Source organism: Nelumbo nucifera, chromosome 6 (assembly GCF_055504915.1).
Source record: "Nelumbo nucifera cultivar China Antique chromosome 6, China Antique-T2T, whole genome shotgun sequence".
In the NCBI taxonomy this organism is placed as follows: Eukaryota; Viridiplantae; Streptophyta; class Magnoliopsida; order Proteales; family Nelumbonaceae; genus Nelumbo; species Nelumbo nucifera.
In genome coordinates, this window is record NC_142654.1 from 65,913,972 (window position 1) to 65,931,453 (window position 17,482).

General features: G+C 41.6%; 1 long non-coding RNA gene and 1 other non-coding gene across 3 annotated transcripts; both read right to left on the reverse strand.

Annotated features, from left to right (window-relative positions):
• Nucleotides 1–415: 415 nt before the first annotated feature.
• Nucleotides 416–5,526, reverse strand: LOC148791154 (uncharacterized). Of its 2 annotated transcripts, XR_016077755.1 has the most exons (4): nucleotides 5,398–5,526; nucleotides 5,176–5,280; nucleotides 859–943; nucleotides 416–730 (listed from the first exon to the last, which is right to left on the reverse strand). It is a non-coding gene; the product is annotated as an uncharacterized LOC148791154 (long non-coding RNA). The 2 variants fall into 2 exon arrangements; XR_016077754.1 differs by lacking the exon at nucleotides 5,398–5,526 and having other exon boundaries at nucleotides 5,176–5,348.
• Nucleotides 5,527–9,804: 4,278 nt separating this feature from the next.
• TRNAN-GUU (transfer RNA asparagine (anticodon GUU)) lies at nucleotides 9,805–9,878 on the reverse strand. The gene has a single exon. It is a non-coding gene; the product is annotated as a tRNA-Asn (tRNA).
• Nucleotides 9,879–17,482: the final 7,604 nt, after the last annotated feature.

Sequence of the window (17,482 nt, forward strand, 5' to 3'; positions counted from 1 at the left end):
TGAATTGCAACAGGCCATCTGTTTGAATTAAACTGTCAAACCAACGGAAACCGGTGAACAAAACATTTATATGGGTCCGACTATGATATGGAAAACCATATCATATCTAAAACTTCTACTACTACTGCCACGTATACGGTAGTTACTGGATTTATTTAAATAACCGGTAATTATTATTTTATATATTAATTAAAATTTAAGGCATTGTTTAACCTATCCGTTAACCGAATCTTCCGTTTTCCCATTCTTTATCTTCTTCCGGTTCCCTACTCAAACTTCTCCCTCTGGAAATCGTAAATCCATAGATCACAATGCATTCAATCAGCAGCAAGAGGTTATTCATCTCACTCGCTACAATCGATTCCATATTTTAGTAAATAACCTCACTAAACATCTCCCTAACAATCGATTCATATTTTCTGCAATCACTAAACATCTTCCTAACAATCGATTCCATATTTTCTGCAATCCAACAGGTGGCAGTCGATTCCATATTTTCTGCAATCAAACAGCCACTTGTTACAGGCTAGAAGTTTACTACAAAAATATCTTGCTCTAGCTAATTATAGAAAGCTAGGTATTTGCATTTTTTGTCAAAAAATTGTGGCTTCTTGATTCCTATGGGTATATATTAAGGAATAAAGTAAAATAGGAAAAAAAACAGGGGAAGAAGAGTTCCATCTTCATCTTTCTACCGTACGGCATAAACAAATGACAAATCCATGATCACCTGCAAAACAAATATGGCACAGAAGGGAGAAATTTACTGTTTATAAAACCAAATCCTTTAAAAAGAACAGTGACATATAACCTTTTCAGAGAATATTACAAGAAGATGGAAGGCTTAAAATGCATTACCTATACAAGGATGCTAGCTCATGTTATGATGCTTCACGTGGACACGCTATGATGCTTCACGTGGTGCACCCAATCGGTCAAGAACCTAACAATAATAGCAAACAAGAAAGCATATCAGTAAACACATTTAGAAACATACTAAATATGTTAACCAGAATTTTTGGAAAATAAATTTTAAAGAATAATGTGATTATGATTATTCACTTGTCTTTTATTATGACTGTGGCATATGGTAGAATACAATGAATTGGACCAAAAGCTATTAAACTCAAACAATGATCCAATTCTGATAAGGAACTATTGCTTTTTCAAAACAATAATATTCCTTGATTAATATAACTGCATCTAGTCCTCTCTCTCTCTCTCTAGATCTCCAATGCAAACGATTTGGTTGCTTTGATTGATTATTATATTAGACGTTCAGTGATTCCATCAACACTATGATGATTGGTTTAATTCAAACTATATTTGTCTTTTATGCATTTCTTTAGAGCAGCTTAAGGGTGAATCAAAAACCAAATCTTTTCTAAAGTAAAATAAAGTGGCTAACATACTCTAAGTTCACAAGAGATCCCAAAGTTCATGTATATACTTGTTTTCCCCAACTCAAGTATCATAAAAGCAAATATAATTGAAAGCTCAACCAATCACCCTTTAACTTCCTTACTTAACAATCCAGCTCACTATCCAACAATACCCCCCCCGGGCTCTTAGGAACTAAATCTGGTGTTAAAACGAATCCTCTGTTCTATGCTTTGAAGCAAAAAAGCTTTAAAGCTAGAAGCTTGGTATTCATAAATATTATTTTCTCTCTTGGGAAATAAACCACCAGCCATTGGGGCCCGCATATATCGAAAAAAATAAACAAACATTAAAGCCCCTGTGGGATTCCACAACCAAGTCTTGGCCACTCTGGAGGGAAAACAAAAAAGCAAGAAGTCTGAATATTAAAAGGCTGATTGTGTAAGGAAATTCTAAGTTGATATTGGGACAGCTACAAAGAAGGGAAGCTTAAATGAGGAGTTATAGTAATGAGATAAAAAATTTAGGTGGTTGACTAAGGATATGGAAATGAAATTCCAATGGATCAAGACTGCCAATAGTTTGGCTGATATTCTTGCTAAATATTGGGTAGGAAGACAGCAATTATTTTGGGCCAAGACAAATTGCTGCAGTGTTCTAGGGTATCCTACTCCACACCAACTCACCAAGAACAAGTATTTTTGCCATAATAGTAGGCCATGTCTGCTACGTTTACCACTACCCTTCACACTAACAGTTTACTAAATCCCCAAAAATTGAAACCTGAGATCATTTTCATAGCAGGCTTACCGGTTTCTGAACAAATCCAGCCAGAAAAACTAGAGACACGGCGCTCATTTAGCTACCAATAATTACTTCTCGAGTGAAATATTGTGGGCAAAGAGACATTCTCGAAATGATGTATCCCTTTCAAAGAGACAACGCACTCCCTAATACCCAAATACCCAAGTACATTTGTTTAGCAGCAGAAGCCAACACCATGCAGATATTGCACCATACATACTATATGAATTCTATATCCCCTTCACAAACTCAAACCATAACAATGAAAAAAGTCCATGACCTAAAGGCTAAAGCACAACTGGCCCACATAAGAAGCCTACTTACAATTCACAAACGACTACTGGCAGAAGCAAAATACACATACCCTATGACAGAGAGTCAGATAATAACCCTCTTGTTGCAAGTAATACCAACAGGAATTAATGCTTAAACAGATAAGAAACAAAGTATGAATTCCTTTTACAAAGCAATATATCAATATCATCAACAGATTGGCTCATGGCAATGACAACCATGCAAATGCTCCCCCATACATGTAAATAATGCAAGCAGATCAAGATCTAAAGATTGAACCAATCCTTGAAACACCATTCTCATCCAACTTGAGGTTTTGAGGATCACATATGGAATTACCTTCTTAAATTGCCTTTCATAGGTTGTGTTTGGTACCATTACCATTTTAGGCATTTTGACATGAAATTTATTTGGCTGGTACTTTTACTGGCTAGGCATTGAACAAGTTTTGAGCCACTCCGGATCTCCAACTCACAAGACACTACCAGCTTGTATTGCAAACATCTCCCCATGAACAGCTGTAGTGTCTTGTGGGTAGGGATGTGGGAAGAGTTTGTGGTTAGAAGATCCAAGCTCATTTTGAGCAGTATTGTGTTTTGTATGGGCATTGCTACTTAAAATGTTTAAATGAAATGATTATATTCAATGTGACACCATCCTACTATACTGACTCTCATCCATATGGTCAAATTTAAAAATAAATGCTTTCTGATGAGTTGCTTAATATTACACAGATTAATATCTATATCAGATCTAATGGTTCTAGAAGCTTATACCCCCCTACCCCCACCACCACCAAAAAAAAAAAAAAAAATTTGTTTTGGAGGCAGGCTTTATGGGTATTCGATGGTATATATCCATCTTTTCTAGTATGTGATGCACCAGAATATATTTCCGCACTGCCACTTAGGATGCCAACTAAGAGCTAGGTCATTGGGCTGTTTCTTCAAATGGTCAGCTGATGGAGGAAACATCAGTGTTTCCCCCAACAGCCCTAAGTTTATGTTTCTAGTAGAAATGTTTTATCACTGTTGTAACTCAAAACAGTATCAACCAAACATAAATTGATATTTAAATTCAAAATGCCTAGGTGATGCTGGTGTTACAGCATTTCAAGTAGAAACAACCATGGTACCAAACATCAGCATTTCAGTGAAAAAAACATGGTTTATGAAGATAAATTATTGATTTGGCAATTTACTTTCTGTACAACACGTACAACCTTTATGTAACAAAAAAATCCTTAATCCCAAATGCTATGGAATAACATCAGCAACCCATTGCTGTTGGTAAGATTTAGTATGAAAGGTTCACAAAGACCACATGTTCAGCCATTGATCTCAAGTACCCAGTTCAATGGAAACTCAATAATTCTGCTGCACCTAAAAGGTTTCATAATAACTTAATTGAACTCACAAGTGTTTGTGTTGATTTGAAGATCCTTATTGTGGTTGAATATTATGTTACTTGTGATCCTTCATGTGGTGAAACTCTCAACTACCGTTACTATTTGCACTCACAATACAAATGCAGAGGTTTTTACAACTGGTAGTGCCAAATGCTTATTTGAAAGTCTCTTATTCTCCTTGGAGATCACCACACAGTAAGACAGTTGAACTAATAATTGGTCGGAAATGCTGATATAGGAGCTAAAACAGAGGATCCAGAAGGTGATTACAACATATGGACCAAATGGAGATCAACCTTCAGAGGTGGATTATAATAAGGAGATGAGGAGGATCAGAAAAGACATAATCAACTTCCATGGAGAAATGGTGGTGTTGGAAAACTGTAGCAATATCAATTACACAGTTACTCATTAGCCTCAATCTTGAATTACATTTTAAAGAAAACACAAGGTATTTGTATAATAGCATGACATCTCAGAGCTGCAAACTAGCATATGCTGATATGCACAATCAGACTAATGATATCCACCATTCTATGGGTCCTACGCCAGATATAACCTATTTAACAAAGAGAAAACGATCCAAAGAAGGTAATGGTACCAAACTCAACTAGGAAACTGAACCAAAATTTTTAATTAGTGAAAAATTAAGGCAAACCTGTAGGTAATCCATAGGATTCTCAAATAAGGAATGTAACACTTAAAAACAATTCTAACAACACCCTACTAATTCTACTGCAGCTAAACAAACTAAAAACAACTGCAAGAAAAACCTGAAAATAAAAGTTTCGTAATCTCATCACAGACTTGCACCCTACAACTAAAATGACCATAACTCTTTCTAAACAGATCAAATTTACAAGAGTCTAGCAAGAAAAATGCAAAAAGTCTCAAAACTAGTTCTTTGAATCATTGAAGTACCAGAAAGAGAGAGAGAGAATCAGTAACACTGCAGAACATGATACCCAGTCAAATGGATATTTGCAACATGCATTTTTCTCCCCTATCCAAGCCCCTTTTCAGACACAATGTGTTCAGATCGTCACCTAATGACGTTTTAGGAGAATCAGGCATTAGGATCTTCCTCCCGACCAAACAAATGTTATTCTATCAGAAAAATCCCATTAATCGGCCAACTCGGACTTACAATGAAGACCCAAATCATGCAAGAATGAAAAAATGATGAACATATATAAATTGGCAGAGAAATAGAACTAATCAGTACAAACCCATCAAAGTAATCTGCAAGAGAAAAATTAAGAAAAGAAAGGAAGAGAGACAATGCTTACCACAGGGTGAAAGAGCAATAGGATCACTTGAAGAAGCACAAGGGTGACGAGGTGACACCGAAGAGAAACCATTATCGTCAGCGATGATTCAACAGGGGTGGTGAGCTGAAGATATCAGGGAGAATGACGGTCAGTAGTTTTCCGTAAGTTAACGTCTTTCTTAATTCTTGTTTTAAGAATCAAATGTGATTTTAATTTTTGTTTTTGAAACCGATTACTTGCCATAACCCGTATTCACCAAAACAAAAACTCGAAAGTTGATTGGTCTCTCATCTGATATGATATGTTTTCCATATCATAGATTTTCCCATTTTTAAAACATTGCTCACCACAGATAAAATAGGAGCACAACCACAAAAGAAACCTGAATGCAAAAGTAAATTTTGAGGCCCCAGACCAGTTAAGGGTGGGCCTGTTGAAAAGTGAATCCTGATCTTCCGTCTTTCCATATCCACTATTTGAGTGTTGCGTACAGCGTGGCCAATTTGATTGATAAAGATGATTCTAAGATTAGAGGGCTCAATTTTTATATTAAATCCCAGAAATCAAATTATATAAACAAAAACAGTAATATATATTCTATTGCACATATAATTCAAATGTGTAACCACTTCAATAATAATTAGTATTTTTTAGTCATTGATTAATTCTCTAATAATTAGTAATTCTTAGTAAGTGCTTATTTCTCAATTTATTGTCTAATTGAGACATAAACTTCTTTCTAATAAGCCAAGCAAGTTCCCTGATTGCTGAGTGACATGGTGGAGCAACTATTTTATCGTTAAATATTTTATTATATGACTATTTTATTAAATAAAATACAAATTAATAAGGCCCAGTTTGAATAAACTTTTGCTTTTGAGCTTTGGGTTTAAGGTTTTGAGCATTTGGTAAGAACTGCTCTTATTTTTTTTAACCCCAAACTTTACTCCAAGTGGAGGAGCACACCTAGGCACTGTTTTCAAAACCGAACTGGACCAGACAGTCGAACTAGAAAATCGGGAATCGATCACCTAACTGGTTCCGTTTTCCTCCAAAACCGCTTTTTCCCTCAAAACCATTGATTTTGGTCAGCAAACCATTGAACTTGGCCAGTTAATCGTTCGAACTGTTCGAACCGTTTTGATCGTTTTCCAATTTTTTAATTTTTTTTATTTTTTTGCCAGAATGGGTCGGCCATTCAGGTTGAATGGTCGGACCGTTCGAACCGGTAACCGGACCCCTGACCGGTTCGGTCACCGGTTTGTTTTTAAAAACCATGTACCTAGGGGTGGATTCAAGCTGAGTTGGGCCGAATAATTAGTTATTCGAGCTTGGCTCGCCAAGACAATATGAGGTTCAAGAACTTGACTCGATTCAAAAGCTCATAAGCTTGAGTTCAGCTCAGCTCGAGCTCGACTGTGAGTCAAATGCTTTATAAAAGTAAAAAAATTATTTTTTATTAGATATTTAAAAAATAATAATTAGTTACTATTATATATATAAAAATAAAAATATTATATATATATATATATGTATGTATGTATGTATGTATGTATGTATGTATGTATGTATGTATGTATGTATGTATGTAGAAGCTCAATTAGGCTTGTGAGTCTCACGAGCAGAGCTTTATTAGTCTCGAGACCAGCTCGAAGCTCTATTTAAACCAATATGAAAAATTCCATCGCTATCCCTTATTACTCCACCTCCCTATGACCAGGATTTCTCCTTAAAGCATCATCTGTATTGAGTTTTACATATCCTTCTTGGGAACATTTCCATCTAATCCACATAGTTTTCTTGGAGAGTAACTCTTTTTTGGGATTTAAACAACTAATAACCATCTACCATTATAATCTTCATACCTTTGAGTGGTTAATATGAAGGGCAAATTTGGAAAATAAATCAATTTTAGAAAAGTGAAAGGGTTTGGGGTAGGGATTCATATGTAGAGAAAACTTGGAAAATAAACATTTTGATCAAAGAAACTGCATGGTTTTTATTTTTTGATAAAAAAATTGTATTGATATTTTGGACATTACCATACCTCTTTTTAGAGGATTCTAACAAAAGAAGTCTACTTACAACTATGTCAAAAAGTTCAGGGGAGGTGATTGTAATTAACAAACTTCAGGAGAGTTTCATCAATACAACCTTTAGATTATGAGCAAAAATTGGTAGTCCATCTTCATTGAAAAAAAAAAAAAACATGACCGTGGTCACATGAAAAATGTGAATACTACCAATTTTTGAAATAAATTCAAGAATGTATCACATCATGCAGATCGATCGATCTGTAAATCGTTATGTCAACAGACACAGAATCCTCAATGGAAATGTGGGTATGTTGTGGTCTAAGTTGGAAGGCCCTCCTTGGAAATAAACTTCTAATCCCTTGGATCAAAATGTTTCTTTGGCATTATTGTTGTAAAGGGCACTGTTTTCAAAACTGGATCAGACCGGAAAAATCGGGAACCGGTCATCTGACCGGTTCTATTTTTCTCCAAAACTGTTTTTTTCCTCAAAACCGTTGATTTTGGTCAACAAACCGCTGAATCGGCCGGTTAATCATTCGAACCGTTCAAACGGTTTTGACCGTTTTCCAATTTTTTAATTTTTTTATTTTTTTTGTCAAAACGGGCCGACCGTTTAGGTCAAATGGTGGGACTGTTTGAATCGATAACTGGACCCCTAACCGGTTCAGTCATCGGTTCATTTTTAAAAACCATGATAAAGGGCTAGTTTGTGCAGAATTGGCAAGAGATCCACTCACATCGAACCTCTTTGTAAGCTAGGTCTACAAGAAAGTGAAACCATAGACTACCTTTTCTTTGCTTGCTTAGTGGATTGAAGTGAGCTTTGACTTATTTTGTTGGCTCCAAGAATGGTTGAAAATGGACAATGATGAACCGAAAGAAAACCCACTAGTATCATGTGGTTCATCCGGGAGATGATGAACTGAGCTGTTTTTTAATGAAGTTTCTTTCTCCCCTCATTCAGTATTGGGATTCTATAGTACTCATGCCACAGATGTCTTAAAGTTGAAGACCCAAGAAATCCCACTAGTATCTCATGGCTAGGGTTGGCCACGAGCCGAGCTTCTTATGAGTTCGAGCCTAATATATAGGCTCATTTGTTAATTGAGCCAGGCTCGAGCCTAGTGAAGCTCGGCTTGTGAGGTTCGCAAGCCTAATTGAGCCTGGTATAATAAATAAATAATTTTTTATTATATACATACATACATATACACATCTGCGTATACATATAAATATATAAATATATATAATAAATAATTTTATTATATATATAATAATATTTTATATATAATATTTTTATTTTTATGTATAATAGTAAATAATTTTTATAATTCTTAATTTTTATCACCAAGTCAGTGGTTTCTAAGACTGAAAACTCTCCTAGCCCACACTAGCAAGGTAGGGCCATAATGCTGAGTTATGTTTAGTTTTTAGATATCTCCTGAATGGATTCAGGAATATGCCTTTAGAAACTATCTTCTTGTATTCTGCTTTTGGCAGAACTTCCACCAGAAGCTACTTCATCTTAGTAAACTGTATGGAGGTTACATCCTTATGTCTCAGAGATAAACTATAACAGAAAAAGAACAAAGAAATTCTTAAACTAACATGTCTAGTAGAACTATGCTCATTCAGTTAAAGATCAATAACGCATAAGTAGAATCAAAAGGCAAGGTATAAAGAACATGTAAACCTAATCAACCAGTGATTATTTCTTACATATTATATTTTATCAAAAGATTACAAATAATTTAATCGATATGTATAAACAAACTATGGTCAATTTTTTTTGACATAATTGATGGATATGCATCTTCTACAAACATTACAAGGAGAAAGGAATTACTCCAGAGTCCAGACTGCTCTTAAAATACTTCCCAAAACATTCCTCTGCTTTGCAGTATTTGTATATGACTTTGTACACTTTATTTATTTATTTATTGATAGGTTTGTAAACTTCAATTAGGAGCTTAGGTAAACGGGACAAGAAACAGCCATCAAATCCTTCAGGAATTGGGCCCACAATTTCCTGAGATAAGAAATTCAAAATGAGAACTAAGGCCCAATGCTAAGAATTGGGCGGTCTGGGCTGGGTTTTAGTTCAACCCAGGCCCAACCCTAAGAATTGGGCTTAAAGTTCAAGCTGGTTTCAAACCCAGCTTATACTGAAATTTGATACATTGGGGTTGGGTTCAGGTTGTTCAATTAGTCCCCATTAAAAATTGATATGCATGTATGTATATATGTATAGTTTATTTATAAAATATGTACATATGCATGCATATATGTGTCTATATATGCACATATGAATGTATATAATCGGACTGGTTAGGGTTGAGATAAGGTCAGGTCAGCTTCAGCCTTCCTAAGGGCTAGGCCCAAGCTCAGTCCGAAAAATTTTAAAACTAGAACTTTTTGGGCCCAGGTCCAATCCGAAGACTGAAAATTTGAATTCAGCCCGTATAAAAATACGGGCTGGGTCAGTCTGGGCTCGAGTTGGGCCCGCCCAAGTTGCACCCCTAGTTCCAGATAATGTTTCCAAGCAGGATTCTAAACTAGTTGAAAAGCCCGTCTTTCAGAATGTTGGAAGCTCATAAAATTAGTCAAACAACGCTAAAGGAAGGGCTTGAACCTTCGACCTTGTGGTTAACAGCCACACGCTCTAACCAACTGAGCTACTCCAGCTCTTAATAATAATTAAACACAAAACAATTAACAAACATTTATTGTTGCAGGTTTTTCAAAGAATTGAAAGAGGAAAGGCAGAAGATATTCCCTTGAGCCACAGTTACACAATTAACGTTTCGGTTCGATATATGCAATTTGCCACAGGGTATGACCACCTAATTAACCAAAAGCTTGCCTAGTAACTGCACTTTAAAATAGTTGAACAAGCAAGGCTATTTCATGAATTCGACAAGTTATGGATTAAGAAAACTCCAAAGGATACAGTTTCTGTCATCTTATGTAACTGGACTACATAACAAGAAGCAAATTTTATTAACAAAGGAGGCAAAGAAATAGATAAAAACCAAAGATGGAATGAGGAGCATGGTTTCATCTGTCTGATTTAAGCTGAAACAACAGCGAGCAATGTTAAATTGACGTGAGGTGTTAAATTCATATGGGGTGTCCGAGGCGAGGATCAAAGAAAAGAGAAACAAGATATTCTCATACTAGACTTGGAGACAAGTCTGCTCCCGTGAGGACAGAATTTTCTGTGTCATCCAAGGAGGACCGAACACATTACCCTCTTCTAAATTTATTTAAAACTAAGGGTTTTTATACTTAAGTCCACCATTACGGTGAAACTAGGCTAAAGGTGGATTAAATCCTGCCCGTGGATTATAGGTAAAATGCGGTTTACAGGGGTAGGAAGATTATTAATAGACAGTTTATGTATGCCTTTAGCTTCAATCTGATTTGATGTACTTGTTATTTAGTGGAAATAAATAAAGTGCATGTTTTGATTCATGTTGTTTGGTTTAATTCTGTGTAAAACCCTAAAACTGGACATTTATAGAGATTCATGTTAGTTTTAAATGTTCACAGCCGTTGGATAAGTCTGGGGAGATTTATCCTGCCAAGGCTGATGCTGGTGTGCTACTAAGTGTTGGGATGGCCTGACTCAGCCATCAGGGTAAGACCCGAGGCACATGCAGTATGGGATTACTTGAATCCTTGAACCGGACCAGATTTCTAGTCTTGCCCTGGACCTTGGAGATAGATAGGCAAAACTGGAAAGTTACACCTGACCCCTAGACTCGATTATGACACTTCACTAGGTGCTGGATCAGGCCGCCTTTGATATGCCAATCAGTGAGATCCTTAGCGGGGATCAAAACCTGGGTATGTTGGGGCAGTTTGAGAATTCATCTGAGTGGGTGGTCATAGTGACAGAATCAACCACTTTGTCGGACAAAGGGTAATGATCGGGAATGCACTCTCTCTGATGGAAACCAAACTGCCGGCAGTTGATTTCAATCGTTGGAATTTTGTTTTGCAAAATTAGTATACTTATATTATATGTACGGTTTCAAAAATGTTTGCAAATGGTTTTAATTCCCGGGATCCATGTGAGAGGGAGGTGCGGCGCTGTTCCTTGCAGCCGAGGGAGAGGTCCTCTCTTGTCGGGCAGTGCTTGATCATTAAGGGCTGAGAGGTTAAGTGTAAGACCATTTAGGATAATACCTGATGGGCTAATCTTGCACCTGCCCACAGTCCCTAGGTTTTTATAAGATGGCTTGGCCCAGGGACCACTTAATGTAAGTGTTGGGCCCATAGGGTTCATACGATGGACTCAAGGGGTTCATTGAGCTTTTCAGTGAATTCGACTGGGCCTTGTTTTAAATGCTGGGCCGAACCCATGTGGCTGGTGTGTAGATCAATGCTTGGGTCCCACGCCATACAAAGAAGCCCAACTGGGCAGCAGATTGGAAACTAATTAAACACTGAATACTTAATGGGCCAAAGGCCCATTTCGAACTGGGCTGATATGATCACCCAAAAGATGGGGTGAATCTGAGATTAATGTTAGTGAAAAGGATGGGGCTTTTAACCTTATCCACTCTGGGAGACCAAATTCAAATCAGATTTGAATCTGGTAACCTCCTGATAAGATCAGGAGTAAACTAACTTTATCTGCAGATAAGATTAAGATGATCCTCTATCCAGATACTGATTTGGATTGGGATAACTCCTGATTAGGAGGTTTCTTAATCAAGAAGAAAAGAGGAGAAACCCTAAGAAAAGACATCAGATTTTGAACCATCCTTTGGATACACAAGGGATACCTTCTGCGATTTTGAGATAAGATCTCATACTCTCCAGAAAAGAGAAAAAGCAGTTCAGCTTTTTTTTTGTTTTGGTTCTCTCCTCCTGCCGCCGCCATCTGCCATTGCAAGATTGGATCTTTGCAAGAAAAGAAAGTCAAGAAATCTGTTCTTGACATCAGTCTTGCAAGAAAGACTGAAAAGGTTATAGTGTTTAGTTCTTCCAGAGGATTCTTGTGAAGGATCATGTGTGTAGGACGCACCCCGCTGGTTCTGTTCCATCCACAGCTGTGTCATCTTCAGCAGGAACGGATCTTGGAGCGTTCTTTGGGCGTGAACACCAACTTTGGGAGATAGTGCTTCTCCGGATCAGGTATATTCCTCCCATTTACCTTTTGGTACAGATCTGGTTTGATTATGGTTCAAGTAGGATCCTTGAATAATATATTCTAAATTTAGGGAATATGATTCCCAGTTGGGAGAAGGTAGGAAATTTTTGAAATTCGCCCACCCATTCCGCAACCTTTATGGTGTCCATTGGATGGATCCTACCATTCTTTCAGTTTACAGGGGTGGAAAGATTATTAATAGACTAGGAAGGACTGCAATTCAGATTTTTGAGATCGATTGTAGTCCATTTATCCTTAAATTTAATCAGATGCTTTCATTTGCTCTAAGCCCCTCATCCCGAGAATCCAGGTTTGGGACTGCTCACCATCTTCTTCGAGTGAAACGAGAGAAGACGGCGGCAATCTCCCACTCCGACCGCTCCTCTATTGGCCCCTCTCTTCCCCCCTCTTGCTCTTATTCTTTTTTTGTTCTGATTCTTCTTCCTTTTCTTCTTCTTCTTCTCCCTCTGGAATCCGAAAGGGGGGAGGGGGGGGAGGCAGCACTGTTCATCTTCCTCGTCTGAACACAGTGAACCAAAAGCGGCAAGACGCTGACGGACTCTCTCCCTCTATTGATTGTTAAAGAAACCACTGTTGTTGCTGCAACCTCTGGCAACGGTGGTCCTCACCACCGAACAGGTAAAACCCTCCCCATCGGTCGTCATTGGCATGTCTAACTGGATCGATCGCTTGCACCGCCTCCAGAATAACTTGGGAATCCCCTGCTTTAAAATATAATTTTAACTACGGACTTCAAGATCATCAGCATCGAAGCATCCATGCGTCATTCTTCATCCTAATCAAGAGGCCTATACATTCTAATCTAAGTTTCCTATAAATCCTCTGTCCATCCTGATGAAGGGAAATTTGGCCCGACCTCGCGATCGCCCGACACGTGGCAAAGGCAAGCAGCTCGGGACAGTAGAGCACCCAAAGCGAACATCGGAAGCAAGTCCAAACTCACTACCGAGCCCGAACTCCAGACCGCTGTACCTAGTCCGAGCTCCTTGTTAAGAGCGAGCTCCCTAAAACCCGAGCTCCCTAAGTCCGAGCTCGGAACTAGGAGCCTGACCAGGTCCGAGCTCGATACCGAGCTCCCTGTCAAAGGTCAGTTCGGTACTAGTAAAGGAGGCAGACCGGGTCCAACGACCCATATATTATGTTAGTAAAATTTTGCAGGGAGCAGAGACAAGGTACCCGCAGATAGAAAAGCTAGCGTATGCCCTGGTGGTAGCAGCATGGAAACTCCGCCCATACTTCCAGGCCCACACCGTCATCGTCCTGACCGACAAACCTCTGAGGCAAGTTTTACTCAAACCCGAGGTTTCCGGCCGGCTGACGAAGTGGTCCATCGAACTCAGCGAGTATGATCTTCAGTACAAGCCAAGAACTGCCATCAAGGTCCAAGCCTTGGCAGATTTTATCGCAGAGTGCACGTTCAACCCCGAAGCCCCTGAGCTGGTCGAGCCCGAGGTCCCCAGTTCGGGCGAACTCGGAGCTCCCAAGCCAAACGAGTCCGAACCCCGTGAAGTAGCAGCCAGCGTGGCTTCCCTCCTGGTTAGACCAAGCGCGAACTGGGATGAGGAGCCCTGGATCCTTCACGTAGATGGCTCCTCGAACCAACAAGGCAGCGGGGCTGGAATAGTGCTACGCGGCCCGGGCGGAACAAAACTGGAATACGCACTACGCTTTGAGTTCACGGCATCCAACAATGAGGCGAAGTACGAGGCACTGATAGCCGGGCTAAACCTAGCACGCAAGGTCGGAGCAAAGCACATGGATATCTGCAATGATTCCCAGCTCGTGGTCAACCAAGTTACAGGCGAGTACAAAGCACGCGAACTCACTATGATTGCGTACTTAGCAAAAGTAAAGGAAGCTCTGCTCAACTTCCAATCACACTTCATCAAGCAAATCCCGAGGTTAGAGAACACTGAGGCCAACGCCCTGTCCCGACTGGCTAGCACGAGCCACAACGCCAGGAGAACCGTGTACGTAGAGGACTTGCCTCGGCCCAGCATTCTCGGTGGGGCAGAAGAGGTCGCTCCCGTCACCGAAGCGGAGCCGAGCTGGATCGACCCACTCGCGAGCTTCCTGTTAGACGGAACCCTCCCCGCAGACCGCAACACAGCCAAGAGGGTGCAGCACCAGGCAGCCAAATACGTCATGATAGACGAACGGTTGTACCGACGATCCTACACGCTCCCCTATCTGCGATGCTTGCGCCCAGCCGAAGCCGAGCTGGTACTCCGCGACATCCATGAAGGCTTGTGTGGCAGACACCTGGGGGGTAGAGCCCTCGCCCAAAAGGCACTTCGACAAGGATACTACTGGCCAACGATGAAGACAGAGGCAATCGAGCTCGTCAGAAAATGCGGCAAGTGTTAGAAGCATGCCAGCATCCACCATCAGCCCGCTGCCGACCTCAAATACCTCACCAGTCCATGGCCCTTCGCCCAATGGGGCATCAACCTCCTGGGGCCATTCCCACCAGCGACAGGCGGGAGAAAATTCCTAGTGGTGGCAGTAGATTATTTCATAAAGTGGATAGAAGCCGAACCCCTGGCAATAGTTACAGCCCGAAACATACAAAACTTCTTTTGGAAGAACATCATATGTCGCTTCGGGCTACCTCGGGTACTAATCTCCGACAATGGCAAACAGTTCGAAGACATTAAGTTCCAAGAATGGTGCCGAAGTATGGGAATTAGTCAGAACTTCACATCGGTCGCACACCCGTAGGCAAATGGCCAAACAGAAGTAATGAACAGAGCCATCCTCCGCGGACTGAAAGCGCGATTGGACCGAGCCAAAGGTTTGTGGGCAGATGAACTACCAAGTGTTTTATGGGCACACCAAACCATGGAAAAGACCGCCACGGGTGAGACCCCCTTTAACCTCACCTATGGCACCGAAGCAGTGATCCCGGCGGAAATCGAAGTGCCTACGTTGCGATTAGAAGCGTACAACGAACGAACAAACGAGGGCGAGTTACGCACCAACCTCGACCTACTGGACGAAGTGAGAGACCTCGCGCACATCCGAGCTGCGGCTTACCAACAAAAGGTAGCTCGGTACTACAACGCGCGAGTAAAAAAGAGGAATTTCCACGTCGGCGACCTGGTTCTCCGTAAGGTCATGGTGCCCGAACCCGGCGTAGGGAAACTTGGACCGAACTGGGAAGGACCATACAGAGTAATGAAAACACTCGGTGGGGGAGCGTACGAGCTCGGAACCCTAGAAGGGAAACAAGTACCCCGAGCATGGAACGTTGTCAACTTGAGAAGGTACTATCTATAGGCCACCAAGGCAAGTACGCCGAAGTCATTTAATAAAACGAACTGAAGGACCGAAATGGTCAGTTCGGCAAAAAATATAGCTCGAAGACACCAGTACATGAACAAAAAGACATTTCATTTCAAAACAGATGTGTACAAAAAAAAGGAGACATTTCATTTCATTTCATTTCACAAGCCCGGGGCTACTTCATCGTTATCAGAAGCCTCTCCGACAACGCCCGAAGGACCTGCCTCCCCCTCGGAGTCTGGTTCGGCATCCGCAGCATTAGCCATCTCCGGAGTGATGCGCGAAGTGGATATGACATTGGTATCGAGGTCGGGGTACGTATTCCGGATCATCCACCGACTTAGCTTGAAACCCCTCCTGTAGGAGTCTACCATCAGGTCATCGAAATCCGGCGAAGCAATGTAATCGCTGACAGCCTTCTTCTTCGCGTCTTCGATGCCTTGAGAGAAGATCTGAGTCCTCTCCCTAATATCCTCCTGAAGATACTCGACCTGGTGCTCCAAGTCCAGCTTCATTTCCGCCATGCGCTGCACCACCACTCCCATGGCCTCGGCATCCCTCTGAGACCTCGCCTGCCCAGACCGCGCACGGCGAGCAGCAGCATCAGCAGCACGAGCATTCTCCTCGGCAGCTCGCGCCTGCCGCGAGCATTTCTCCACCTGGTTCGCCAAGGCGTGAATGGAGTTCACCTATCAAAGGAAAACGAGATCAGAGAAACGAATAAAAGAATAGAAGCCGAGCTCTAAAGAAGGGATCACTTACCACCATGGCATGAGTAACGGCACGGCAGGCCACTTGGTGCAGAGGGAGCTCGGTCCATGCCGCAACTTCCTCAGGAAACATCGCCTCCTTACTCCGTTGAAGAGCATGCACAGGCGACAGCACGCTTCTAAAGTCCCCCGGGGCCTCCGAGCCCGACGGCCCAGCTCGCATATGAGCGGACTCGGAATAGGCGGGAGCCCCTGTGTGTGTAGTTTCGGCATAAGGAGCCCCCGCCCTTTTTTGAAAATCAAATTAGAGCGAGCGCGCTCAGCACGGACCAAAACCCTCCTGCTACCTTGCAAACTCCCCGTGCCAAGACGGAACCGTTGTCGCAAGGAGTGGGGGGCAATTGATGAAGGGAAATTTGGCCCGACCTCGCGATCGCCCGACACGTGGCAAAGGCAAGCAGCTCGGGACAGTAGAGCACCCAAAGCGAACATCGGAAGCAAGTCCAAACTCACTACCGAGCCCGAACTCCAGACCGCTGTACCTAGTCCGAGCTCCTTGTTAAGAGCGAGCTCCCTGTCAAAGGTCCGAGCTCCCTAAAACCCGAGCTCCCTAAGTCCGAGCTCGGTACTAGGAGCCCGAGCTCCCTAAGAACCCGAGCTCCCTAAATCCGAGCTCCCTACTAGGAGCCCGAGCTCCCTGATTAAGAGCGAGCTCCCTATCAAAGGTCCGAGCTCCCTAAAACCTGAGCTCCCCAAGTCCGAGCTCGGTACTAGGAGCCCGAGCTCCCTGTTAAGGGTCCGAGCTCCCCAAGTAAGAACCCGAGCTCCCTAAAAACTGAGCTCCCTATTAAGAACAAACTCCCTACTGGGAGTCCGAGCTCGCTATTAAGAGCGAGCTCCCTACTGAGAACCCGAGCTCCCTGCAAGGAGCACGAACTATACTGGGCCCCAAGCCTCACAAAGCTGACCCGAGCTGACCCGTGGCAGCTCGGAACACTCCAAACCGAACTCAAGGCACCTCGCTCGCCACTCCAACACTTCACTTCCAAAGCACCAGGCCAGCCAAACGTACCCGACACCAAGGACGTCTTTATCCAAGGGCGACGTACCTG